Consider the following 13,171-nt stretch of genomic DNA (forward strand, 5'->3'; position numbering starts at 1 on the left):
TGCGTTCGGACGCCTCTCACAAGCTTTATGACTCTTTAGAAACTGACCTAATTGGTTTGATCTCTTTTGAAAACATAGGGGAAAAGTCAAGAAATGTCGCACAAATTTCACCTACAAATCTGTTTTAAAAACTAGTAGAATTTTTTTTGTTTACAATTATAATAATTCATATTTAAAATCATGTCACAGAAAAACATAAAACACAGTTTATCGAATAAATACATAAACATATTATTTTGTTTATTTTCAGGATTTTTTCTGGGCCATTTTCTTGTTTGTTTTTGGCTTTTTTATTGCTAATTTTCTGAATTTTTAAAATAATATTCTTACTAATTTTCTGCATTGGAGCTGTCGGCATTAAGAGGACGCTCTCCAAAACATCATTTCCTAAACATATTTGTAACAGGTAAAAAATGTCTCGTCTCAAAGAACCACAGATATCTGAAAACTAACCCTGACCCCTAAAAAAATCCACATCCGTCTAGAAACAAGATTTAAGAGTTATTTTCTCAATACGCAGAAAAACTGGGTGTCTGCTAGTGCCATTGTCTTAAAGCAGGACTATATGTTTGGGAACTGCATCTTAAAACTGGTGCAACACAAAAAATGCTGCAAAAAGACAAAACAGCTTAAAACAAGTATTGCCTCGATTTAAGATATTTTCACTGACTGAGACTTCAGTTGTTGCAGCGTACAAGACAACCCTGCGGGTCAATGTACGTTTGTTTTTCTTACAAAGTTGGGCTTTTGGTTCAGTTCTTACAGTTTTCGGACGACCGTGGCTCTAGAATTATGAGACATCAGAACAGTGGGCACTTCCCAAAATCCCAAAATAACAGGTTTGCTACAGATCTTTACATTAAATAACTTGACTGGTTTGACTTGGAATCCCTAAAATTTTACCTCCCTGATTTGTTGAATTTCGGGGCTGATATTTGTAACGCAGACGAGGATCAGATCCAGAAATCAGGCTTTAAATTTTACTCTAAAAACTGCCCCACCGTCCACAGCGTGTTTATCCGAGGACATTATAAAGTGTTTAGGTTGGATTTGTCCTGCTTGGGAGTTAATAATACACGGGATGAAAGTTCTTATCATGTTAGATTCGCTCTTCGGTGAATCCCGCGGGGAGGAAAAATGCTCATGACGAGAAAGGAGCTAAAGCTTTGTGGAGCGTGTTAACAGGCAGAACGTGGAACTTATTCAATGTAGAGAAGCTTTTCAGATGCAGTCTGTTTGACCGTGCGTGAAGCCCACAGGAGAAAGAGGTGAGCTCCTCTTTAAATCTACGGACCCCGCAGAGCAGATAAATGCAGTTTAAAGAGGCATCTCCTCCTCGGAGCGGAAATCCAGCGCGCCTCTGGAACGCTTCCTGACCCACATTTACTTATCTGCGGCACACGGATTATCTCACATCGCTCTGTAAGTGCAGTTAGTGTTCAGAGTGAGAGGCGCTTTGGCAGCGCAGGTTCGTGTGTTTGAGCTGTGAGTTCCTATAAAGTAAATAAGACAGAATGGCTCGCAGCCAAAAAACTGTGTGCGTTCCCCACAGACGAGGAGCAGCAAGCTTACTGTACATATGTGAGAGTACAGACAGAAAATATACTCACAGATCTACCTTTTCACAAATGAAGGTCGCTTTTAAAAAGTGTCAGTAGGCGGGGCTCGATTAACCCTCAAATTGCGCAAATTTAAATTGAAAATATAAAATATCCCTAATGGAAACACGTCAATTTAAAAATAACTCAAAACAAGTTCTTATGCTCGCATGAGCTGCTATTTCAGGTGATTCAAAAAAGCCACATTTTTCAAAACTGCAATGGAAACATTTTTTAGTCTTTTCTAGGTCACATGATGCTGTGAGGTCACATGATGCTGTGAGGTCACATGATGCTGTGAGGTCACATGATGCTGTGTCTATGAGCTTGTCAGGAGGAACTGGCTCCCTCATGATGCAGCAGGAGCTACAAGAGCTGTTATTGCATCACATAACTCTGAGAAAGTTTTGAATCTTTTCCTCTGTGAAATCGTGGACTACATCTCCCAGAAATCCCTCATACATGGCCGCTCCCACGTATAAGGGGCTCGCCTTTCCATCATGGCTCCATAACACGCCTACGTGGCCTCGGATTGGAAATAATGACGGCTGGTGCGGTGGCTGTGTTGTGTTTTGGACATCCGTCACCATGGTTACTGGGATGTTATCACCAGAGAAGTCGCACAGCATCACTCAGTGGAAAAACAGTCAGCTCCACATTGTTGTCTCAACATTTCAAAAATATTGATGAAGTTTTGCGCAAATCATTATAAAATACTCACCAGGCATGCTTCATAGTTTAAAGTTTGCTTGCATGCACCAGCTAATAGATGCAGATACTAAAATGTGCAACTACTGAAAGTAATTTTGACTGTCAGTTGTTGAAACTCAAAAGTCACGCAAACATCATAACTCGGCAACTCAGGTATCACTCAAGTTTCTCACTTATAATTATGACACTAAAGGGTCGTTCGTGTGTTTCTGACTCATAAATACGGTAATAACGATATTTTCGAGGAGCACAGCTTGTGAATGGTGTTTAAATAGTTAAAGTATATAGCTCACAGCAACAGTTAGCTTTCTACAATAATGTGAGAGCAGCAGGGGATTCAAAGTTTTCATGTTTAAGAACAACGTAACAACGATAAAAACATATTTGCTGGATGGAGTTAACAGTAGTTATTATTGGAATAAGTTGAAATTTGGACAGTTTTTATGGACGTGTTGTTAATGTTGTCATGGATATCTGGCTGTTCCAGCCTGTTTTGCTCCTTTTGTAAACTGTAAGTGTATTAATGTTTGTGGTTGTGCATGAATTCTTCTATTTTTGGAACAATAATCTGAGCGTGTTTTCCCTCAGGTGTGAGCTGGAAACAGAAGACGGAGAAAAAAATGACGGGGATTGTTTTTTTTCTCCCTCGGTGCTCATCTATTTTCACGACTGCCAGTTTCCTTTTTCATCACGGCGCTGACTGTCTGTCCCGCATCCTTCATTAAGTCGTGTTTACGTCTTCACCCGCTCTCTTACCATCCTCATGCCTCCTCTCTTCCTCCCTGACACTTGTGTTAGCCCGGTGGCTAATTAACGGACCTTTAACGTGCTGCAGGTAAACTGCTCTGGCATCAAAGCCACCGCGACACAAAGCCTTTTTGTTATTCTTTGTATCTTTTAATAAGCAGCGAAGAGGAAACGCCACGTGAGACCCCGGCTGCCTCGCCAGTGTCGTTGGTTTTTTCATTCGGAGCCTAAAGTCTTAGTGCTCTCTGTGCTGTTGGCTGATCTGCTGGAGTGAAAAAAGGGCTAATTAACGAGCTGCTAGCAGACGTTTGCTCGTCCTCTTTGTGTCACTGAGTGAAACAAATGTCATTAATTAAATAACAAGAATTCATTTTATATTGTTTTTATTCTTTTTTTGTTCTACAGCAGAGATACCTGCTTTGCTAAAGGGCCACTTTTGCAAAATGAAAAGAGGCCAGGGGCCAGTGGCAGCGGCCCCATACATGTTTGTAGTATTTTAGGACATTTCTTGGATTTTGGGACATTACTTGGATGTTTGGACATTTGTAGGATTTAAGGACATTTCTCTGATTTTTGGACATTTCCTGGACTTGAGGGCATTTCTAGGATTTCAGGGTGATTTTTATGATTTTAGGACATTTCTCAGATTTTGGGACGTTTCTAGGATTTTAGGACATTGCTAGGACATGTCTTAGCTAGGACCTCTGTCAGGGGTGTGGGGGATCCTCTACTGGCAATTTTTTTGATCATTTGATCAACAAGCTCTATTTTGATGCTGTTTTATGCACTCTGACACCTTATAGACAGTAAAAGTACAAAAAACAATTCACTGCCTGTCTGTCTGAATCACTTTATTTTTACTGTGAATTAAAAAATGGTTTGGGGGCCACCCAGCACCCTATCAGGGGCCAGATTTGGCCTGCGGGCCAATCTGCTACTCCACCTGCTTAACAGCAAACTGCAGACGGACACAGTTAAAGACTATCTGGTGAATAAAGTGGAGCATTTAGCCACTAAAGAGACAGATTTCTTTCCAAATGTGGTGGAGACCAAAAATTGAGCAAAAAGAGAGCGAAAACTGAACTTACATTCATCATGTGGACACTCCAGAGAGACGATCATGTTGCTGCGTGTCTTCTGGATGTGGAAGAAGGCAGATTTGCTTCTATCAACTTTACAAAGTCACATGTGCCAGGTTTAGCTTGTTGTGGAGTTTACTACAAATGAAACGAAAGGAGAAAGTTGTTAGAGTAAAACTTTATCCAACAGCTTTAAATTCATCACAAAATTCAAGCAAAATTCATCACCTGTCTTCATACCTTGGTGTTTATATACATCTCCAAGGTTCTCAATCCATCTGTTATTTGTCACCTGGAATTATACAAGATGCAACTGCAGTGAAATGTGGTCCCATCAGCTCCTTTAGCTTGAGCTTTAACTTGTCATTTTTGGCATCTTCTCACAATGATGGCTGCTGCTTTATAACTGTCCATGTTTTCAGATGGTTCTGGTAATCCACGGTTTCCGGTTGGGGGATTATTTAACCGTCCACACATCCAGACCTCAACAAGACATCCACATTGTTGCTCCTCCTGAGCAAAGTCTGCACCGCTCTGCAGTCGCTTCTCAACACTATAACAGTGATCCACAGCAGGAACAGGACAGCAGCTCACAAAATGCAGGACTCTGAAATGGGATATTGTTTTGTTTTTTTTTTTGCAAATTAGTAGTTTTAAGATACAATTTTGAGGAGACGGTTGGCTCAGGAGTGACTCCTGTTCAACCTCTCATTTGACATGATTTTATTTAAAGATGAATCGCTCTTAGTCTGGCCCCTCACCTGGGACCACTTTGCCATGGGAGACCCTACCAGGACCTACTGCCCCCGACAACACAGCTCCCAGGATCACAGGGGCGCACAAACCCCTCCACCACGATAAGGTGGCGATTCTCGGAGGGGAAATAATGTATTTTATATTTATATTTTCTGTCCTACATAGTTTGATGTCACCTGTTATGGGATTACAACTATTTTCCATTTACTAAATAAAGTAGTTTGCGGTCAACACTAGCTGTGTTTTCATAAACATAATACTTTTATGTACATTTTGAAGTAGTACATTAGAAAAGCTGAATGGAAAGGGCAAAAAATAAATGTTTTTGGCTTTGTCTAAAAAAGTTATAGTAAAACACCTTTGCTGAATAAGTTCTGATGTAGCACACTTTTAACTCATATAAGTAATTGTCTGTTTCTGCTGTCTTTAAGAATAATACCAAAAAAACACAGTTTATCTCTGTCTCTGGACAGCAAAAAACACAGCCAATACTATCTAACATTGAGATAAACTTCTGTAAATTAAAAAACAAACAAACAAATAAACAAAAAATTTGCTTCCTATGTTTCCACAGTTTTTTGAGGTCAAGCTAGAAATAAACTTAAGAAAAAAAGACTGTTATCTGCCTGTTATCAGTCTCTCTGTCCACCTTATTTGATCATTTTGGCTGCACATTTCCTCTAACCTCTCCACTATTCCTTTGTGCAATTTTATGTCTGCCCAGTGTTTTTTCCTTTCATTTTCTCTGTTTAATTCTGCACATTAGGTGAAATTTTCATCTGATGGGCTTTCAATATGGCTAAATGACTGACGTACTGTATATGATGTTCTTCATCTAATGGACATTTTCCATGTGTCAAACTCGGGAAATGGAAGAAAAAAAAACTGAGAGCATCTAATACAGCAGCTAATGGCCATGCCACCATTACAGGCCATGCCCTCATACATGTAAAAAAAACAGGTGAGGATAATATCATGTGGTGAATTTCAGGCTGAATTAAGTACAGTTACTAAACCCGCAGAGTGTCGCCTCTAGTCCACCTTTTCTATTTTTTTATTTGCAAGTTTCCATTTACATTTAAATCTAATCAGTTTCAGATCTAACAAGCGTGAAAATTGGTTTGGGACCATTGGAGAGTGTTTTTATTGAATTTTACCGTTTCCATTTGCTACAGTGGTGATTTGCAAAAGAAAAAAAAACACAATTGGAGGGAAATCAAGCATCCCTACACCTCCTCCATTACCTCAATTTTCTGTATCCAGACTTTATTCCTCCTCTCCTTCACTCTATCACTCCTCGATACGCCTTCTTATCAGAGCTTTATGGCGTTGGCCGCTTAAATGGAGAGATAAGGGGAGCAAACATACAGCTATAAGTGCTCATTCCCAAATGACACTCACACTGATATGAACAATCGGCAGCGGCCGTCTAAACAGCCTTTAATGGTGTTTGGCAGCGACAGCAATCTCTCTGCCGTCTGATGGCTTTGAAGAGGAAAGATCCTGAAGGAGAAAAAAAGATGAATAGAGATCAGACACAAATAAAACAAACACTCTCACACATTTTTCAAAGGCACATGAAGCACAAAATAGGAAAGAGGTTTTAAAAAATAAGACGTAAACATGTTTGTATATTTGTTATGTCACAATCCATTGCCTTAACATTAAACCTAAATCGCCTTCTAACCATATCCATCAAATCCCTTTAAAAAAAGGTGGCACCGGACAAAATGTGATAATGAAATAAATGAAACAACCAAAAACAATGAAATATAAAAATACAAACAGCACACGGATACCATAACAGACAACAGACAGACAACAAAACAAAAGTCAAAACTGTAAGTTTATATAACAACCATTATATGAGATGAAAATAAACAGAAGAAAATGTCCTCACTTTGCAAAAATGTCCTCACTTTGTCCATCCATATCCAAAAATGTCATCGGTTTGCAAAAGATATGCCTTTTTTAATGTTATTACTTAATGATGTAATGGTAATGTTCATGCAAAAATGTCCTTACTTTGGCAAAATGCCCTCACTTTGCAAAAGTGTCCCAGATTCTTAAAATGTTAACAGTTTTGAAAATGTCCTCATTTTTGAATAATGCCCTGTATACATGACACTGTAAAATTTCCTCACTTTGCAAATTCTGTCCCCTTGTAAAAATGTCCTTATTTCTCAAAATAATGTCTCTCTCTTTTAAAAGCGTCCTCACTGTCAAGGTCTAAAACTCAGTGGTCCTCAGAAAGATACTAATACAAGACTGTACTCTCATACACACAATGACATAATCTCTCAAACACACACTGATGCAGACCTTCACAGAGAGACAGAAGCTCTCTCTCTTTTCTCTCCACACACACACGCACGTGCACGCACGCTCACACACACACATGCACACACGTGCACACACACACACACACACACACACACACACACAGAAGTGTAAAGTAGAGCAGTGCTGACTGAGCACGCTCAGTGAGTCCACCCTGAAGACACAGATTAGAGACAGAAATGATCTCCACAGTGGAAATGTATCCACAGTGGAAATGATCTCCACAGTGGAAATGTATCCACTGTGGACGCACACAAACTGGCAGATATAAACATTTAAAACACCAGATCTGCTTCAGATGAATTAAAAAAAGAGAATAAAATCAAAAATATTAAAAAGTAATTAATAAATTGATTACTTGATTTCTTTCAAAAACATGGGAAGAAGGCAATGAGCAATGAAAAAATGACCCCAAAATTTGATAGAAATTTGTAAAAATGACAAAAAAATTACCTAAAAAAATATATTAAAACAAGATAAAGGAAGTAAAAAATTAAATTAAATAAAAAAAATGGCAAATAATATTTGGAAAATGCCTTAAAAAGTATTAAAATCCTGAAATATGAATTTAAATATGTATTTATGAGCATTTTAAATATTTTCCCTTAGCTTTTTTTTCATCCCATGCTGTTTTGATTTTTTTGTTTTTATCTTATTTAAATGCACTAATATCTTGCAATTGATGGTACTTCCTGAGATGATCATTGCCTTTTTCCCTTTTTTTGCTCAGGGTTCAAAGGTTTTAGAGGCTAAAAGAGTGAAATGGGCTTCGTCTGCTTTCACTCCACCTGGGATTTTTGTCGTTTACCTAAAATGACTCCTGACTTTCTGCAGGACTGACTGCAAAGCTTGACATTTACAATTTGATCTTTTGGATTGTTTACCGTCATCAGTCTTCACAGCGGTTCCTGGAAAACTGAGCGACAGGTTGAGGCCAGTTGGTTTCAAGAGAAAGTAAAAAAAAAAAAAAAAGCCAAATTATCTCAAAACTCAATGGCTATATCAAGTTAACTCATCTAACACTTAATTAATAAAAGTTAGTTTAGGTACCCTATGAATTTGGTAAATTGTGAACAAGAGCCCCCTAAAATGAGGATGGAAATTTGACCATCTACAAGGCATATGATCATACCCATAAAAAAGTCAACTTACTGTCTGTTGCCAATGGCACTGCAAAAATCATCTCTGAAATATCATAATTTGGACACAAAGTGTTAATTTGTGAGATTTAGAGGTGCTGGTTTGTGTCCTTTCACTAACCTTAACCGTACAGACATGAGAGCGGTATTTTTCTTTTTATGTTAATTTCATCAAGTAACAGCAAGTAAGCTTTCTTTCCTAAAAGCCCAATCGCCAGACAGAAACGTTAGCATTTTACAGAATCTCTACAGACTTCGTTTTGTTCCGAGGACAGACTGCCAAGAACAATTTCTCCAAGGAAATACTAATATTGATGTTTGCTTTGAACTAAAGGTCATCAGTGTGTTTTTCCATTTTTTTGTTTTGTTTGTTTTAATGCTACTCAGACGGTTATACAGTAGCATCATCCTCAAACTAGACAAATAGTCAAAAAATAGTAATTTAAGAGCCCCAACATTAAACCCTGTGGGACTCCACAGGCAGCATTTTTTTAATCTTTATTTTTTATTTATTTATCAAAGACTTCAGTTTCTTTACAGTTCATTCCAGATACCTGGTGTTATTTTTCAAACAGATTTTTAGGATCCAACCATACAGTAGGCACTTTTTAACAACCCATTGTTTTTTTCGTGGCTTTTTAGGCAACAAAATGCAGATGTTTTTTCAGCAACCTCAGAGTTTTTGCTAAGGGGAGCATACCATGAAAAGTGGGATTTCAAGCCAAAAGATGGTCTAAACTAACCAAAAGCAAGTGGTTATTGTGCCTAACCCTAACCACATGGTAACCACACTGTTATTAAAACATTAAGTTTCAATGTATTTGCTACACAATAGAGTAGTAATATAAAATATCTGTGGTTTACGGAAATGTAAAATGCCAACATTTTTTTCTGGCAATTGGGTTGTTCCAAAAATGTAATTTTGTTCTCCTTGAAGGCTGCTGAAACTGACATCAAACTTTCAAACTTTTAAAACTGATGATTTCTTTTTTCCTTTTCAATTTCTTTATTTTAATTTATTACATTTCATTTTTAGTTTATCTTATTTTATTAAGCTTAAAAAAGTCCAAAAAATCCTGAAAATGTCTTTCATAAGAAGAGTTATTTTGTTTCTGTGTTTTTGTAATTTTACGATGATACAAAAAAACAAAAAGCAAAACTGTTCATTTTTAAAATGATCTGTCAGCTTAACAAAAAATGAATTGTGTGATAGTTTCAGTAAATGATTCTTTGAAAGTCCTCTTGGTTCGGTTTCATTTGAACCGAGAGTCTCAGTAAACTGAAGTCCTCCTCTGCTCTAAATAGCAAATCTCTGCGAGTCCACTCAGCCCGGTTAAATAAGGCTCTGAATACATGGATTCGTCTCCATAATCTGCTTAGCGACTGGAAATGTCAAAGGGCTGACGGCCGGATATGAATTGAGCTGAGTCGGCAGTGAGCGGATCGCCCGCTGGGGAAGTCGTGAGCTCTGAGTGAGTTTAATGTCGGGATCAGCGCGGGACGCTCGGCGGCTTCACATGTTGATTCTCTGACCTGCGTCCTTTTGAGGACAGCGGTTCTCTTAAGCTGCTTTTTGCATCAATGCGCTCACCCGAATGCCTCCCTACCACTGCCTGCTACAGCTGGATAAACACACAAAACATTTCAGAAAGCCAAAACTCCACCTCCACAACCACCTGTAGAGTTTATGATCACCTGGAGGGGAAGTTATCAACGTCACTTCCTGCTGCGGCGAGCCTGGTGCTTTGTTTTGGATAGTGACGAGATCGGAGCGTATTAACTCACGTAATAATCCTTTTAGATGGCTCAGTTACACATTAAGTCCTGTATTAACTTTTTGAGACCTGGATCGACGTCCGTTTTCTTGTGCAGCATTCAAACGCCTTTCATTAGCATTTAAACCTCTGAAACACTGAGAAAAGTGGTTTAACCCCTTAAAACCTCGACTGACATCAGTTTTCTTGGATGAAATCAAGAATAGAAAGCACAGTAGAAGAGGAGGAAAAGATGAGAGAGAAGAAGTGGATGAAAGTCGGTGTTTTAGGTCACAAATTATAAATATACATAGATTCCCCTTAAAGACCTGTCAGAGTTAAACTGGAGCACAGTGCTCTGTGTGTCTCTCCGTCTTCCCGTTTAATCGTCCTGAATGTGACAAGAACATAAATCCTCCGTCTGTGTCAGTAAAGATGATGGAGGTGATGCATCAGAGCTCCAGCCTCAAAACTTCACACATCCTGAAGCTGCTGCTCTCAGCGAGCGGTAAGATTACCGAGTGTTAAAATCCCTGTTTCTGGGAGCGCAATCTCAGCAGCAAAAGCACAAAAAAAAAAAATAATAATAATAATGATAATAATAATTCTTTGTACTATCCCAGCGGGAAAGACAGAGCTGCTAAAAATACTTTCTTTTTTTCTTTTTTTTTAAAGGATGAAATATGTTTACAGTGAATATTTTTGTACATACATTAAGTATCATTAGTTTTGCGACAAATGACTTCTCAGGTATGTTATTTAACCCCATTTCCTCATTATGTTAACAAAAAAACATAATTTGCTTAACATGACATTTCTCACAAAATATTTGCCATTTTAGAGATGTTGTATTTAAAATGTAATACAGATTTGGTATTTCTATATTTTCTTTTATATTTTCTGTTTTTATACGCTGTTATTTTGTCTTTTTTCTCTCAGTTTTTTTTTTTCAAATCTGCTCGTGCTCTTCTCCATATTTCCTCCATCGTAAATAATTCATCTTTACAGGCCGGAGTGATGAAATCCATTATGTTCCTCAAAGCAAAGATCAACGCAATTTAGGGTTTGACGGGCAAACAAACACCATCCTGCAGGCATGCGTTCGCCATCATACAGTACATTTAGATAAGACAGTCTGTAGTGCACACACAAACACACACACACACACATAAGAGCACACTCCCAAATAGCTTAGAGATAAATGATGTGAGGTTTGATTGGGTTGAAAGGTCACGTCTGACATGTGGTCAGAAAATAAAGCTGCAGGCGCCGAGAGTGGACAACAGCTGCGAGATAAGACTGAGCAGTAATGACTCGAGAGGAAACGCTGACCAAAATCACACAAACCAACACAAACGCAACGCAACACAGAGAGCAAATACATTTCAGATATATTGAAAATAAAAGCTTATGAATGTAACAAATCGAACCGTGTTTGGCTGTGTTGATGCATGTGTCCTAAATGTAGTCCAGATTGTGTATTTGAGTGTAATCAGTGAATTTGCAGCTCAGCTCCTACAATAAGTCTAAAATACACTGTGGAAACTAAATAGTTACATTCAGACTGTTCAGGTCCAAAAATGCTCCATTGAAACCCATTCAAACTGACATTTTTGATCCCACAGCCATCAGAGCAGAAAAACAGGACTTGTATTATTTCTGGGTGTCATTCTGGGCTTTTGACTCTGAATTTGTCATTTTGACTATTTTCCACCTGATGAGGTCATTTTGACCATATTTGGCATATGGAGGAAATACATGCTATTTCCACTAGGTGACCTGTCACAGTCAATGTAGCTGCTGATCACTGACATATCCCAGACTGTCAGCAGCTACACTCACACACTGACATATCCCAGACTGTCAGCAGCTACACTCACACACTGACATATCCCAGACTGTCAGCAGCTACACTCACACACTGACATATCCCAGACTTTCAGCAGCTACACTCACACACTGACAGATCCCAGACTGTCAGCAGCTAAAAAAACAACAAAAAACAACAACCGCATAATCGTGTAATATATTGAAAATAATCTTTTTTTTTTTTAAATCTAAAAACATAGTGGCACTATGATAGATTTTGAAAAGCACATTATGTGCACAGGCCCGCTTATTTATTAATTTATCTAATTACTTATCTATTTATTCATTCATTTATTTGCTTATTTATATATCTATGTATTTATCCATCTATTGTCTTATTGCTTTTCATTTACTCCTCGTATTTCATTTGCTGTTGCAGCAGACGCCGTTTACAGTCTGAGACACATTTTCCACCAAAATGCAAACAGCTGGCTTTGCACGGCTTCATTTAAACTGACCTCCCACCTGCCTGTTCGGCTCCTCCCACCTGTCTGTTCGGCCCCTCCCACCTGTGCATTTAGGTGCCAAAATGCACATGAGGTCACGGAGAGCAAAATACCCAACAGACGCAGCTCTGCTTACACCTGCGGTAAAAACAGCCTGTAATTCATAATTCAATTCTACATTTTCCATGAATCTCACTTAAAAATGTTTCCCTGCTCTCCCATAAATATCTCATGTTACTAAAGCTGCAAAAAGCCTTCCACGATATCGACTAAAACTGCCTCCTCCCCTCCGGCTATCTGATCTTTGTGTTTAACATTAATGCTGTCAAATCTGATGCAGTGTTTCGCTCATTTTGGACAAACTGAAATGTATAATGGACGTATATCAGAGTCAGACGGCGCTGTGATCTCCGCTGAGCTATCTGACGCTTTCATGCCAGCAGAAAATAAAAAGTAAAAATAGACGTTTGTTGGCATTTGGTGGGGCCGTTAGGTCCAGTAGCTGCCGATCTTCAGAGGAAACACAGCTGTCGTGTTTTCTGCGGTTTCATCAGCCCTCTCTCTGTTATTCACACACACACACACACACACACACACACACACACACACACACACACACACACACACACACACACACACACACTGGTACCAGTAGCCTCCGTGAAGCTGTTTCTGCTCTCAGCTGTGGATTAACGGTCCCTATAGGCCCTATATCCTACCATGAAAAATGTC

General features: G+C 38.7%; 1 protein-coding gene across 6 annotated transcripts in view; it reads right to left on the reverse strand.

Moving 5' to 3' along the window:
• The window catches only part of npy2rl (neuropeptide Y receptor Y2, like), a 77,985-nt gene extending 72,956 nt beyond the window's left edge, over positions 1–5,029 (reverse strand). The window contains exons 1-3 of one of the 6 annotated variants that reach the window (XM_088073467.1): positions 4,520–5,029; positions 4,376–4,427; positions 4,145–4,273 (exon numbers count right to left, since the gene is read on the reverse strand). The gene's annotated coding sequence lies outside the window, so the exon portion shown is untranslated. Of the gene's footprint in view, positions 1–4,144; positions 4,274–4,363 lie in introns of all 6 variants that reach the window. The other 5 variants (XM_088073469.1, XM_088073466.1, XM_088073468.1 and 2 more) reach the window with 5 other exon arrangements.
• Positions 5,030–13,171: the final 8,142 nt, after the last annotated feature.

Source organism: Plectropomus leopardus, chromosome 23, assembly GCF_026936395.1.
Source record: "Plectropomus leopardus strain MGB_pleo_1.0 chromosome 23, ASM2693639v1, whole genome shotgun sequence".
Lineage (NCBI taxonomy): Eukaryota > Metazoa > Chordata > Actinopteri > Perciformes > Serranidae > Plectropomus > Plectropomus leopardus.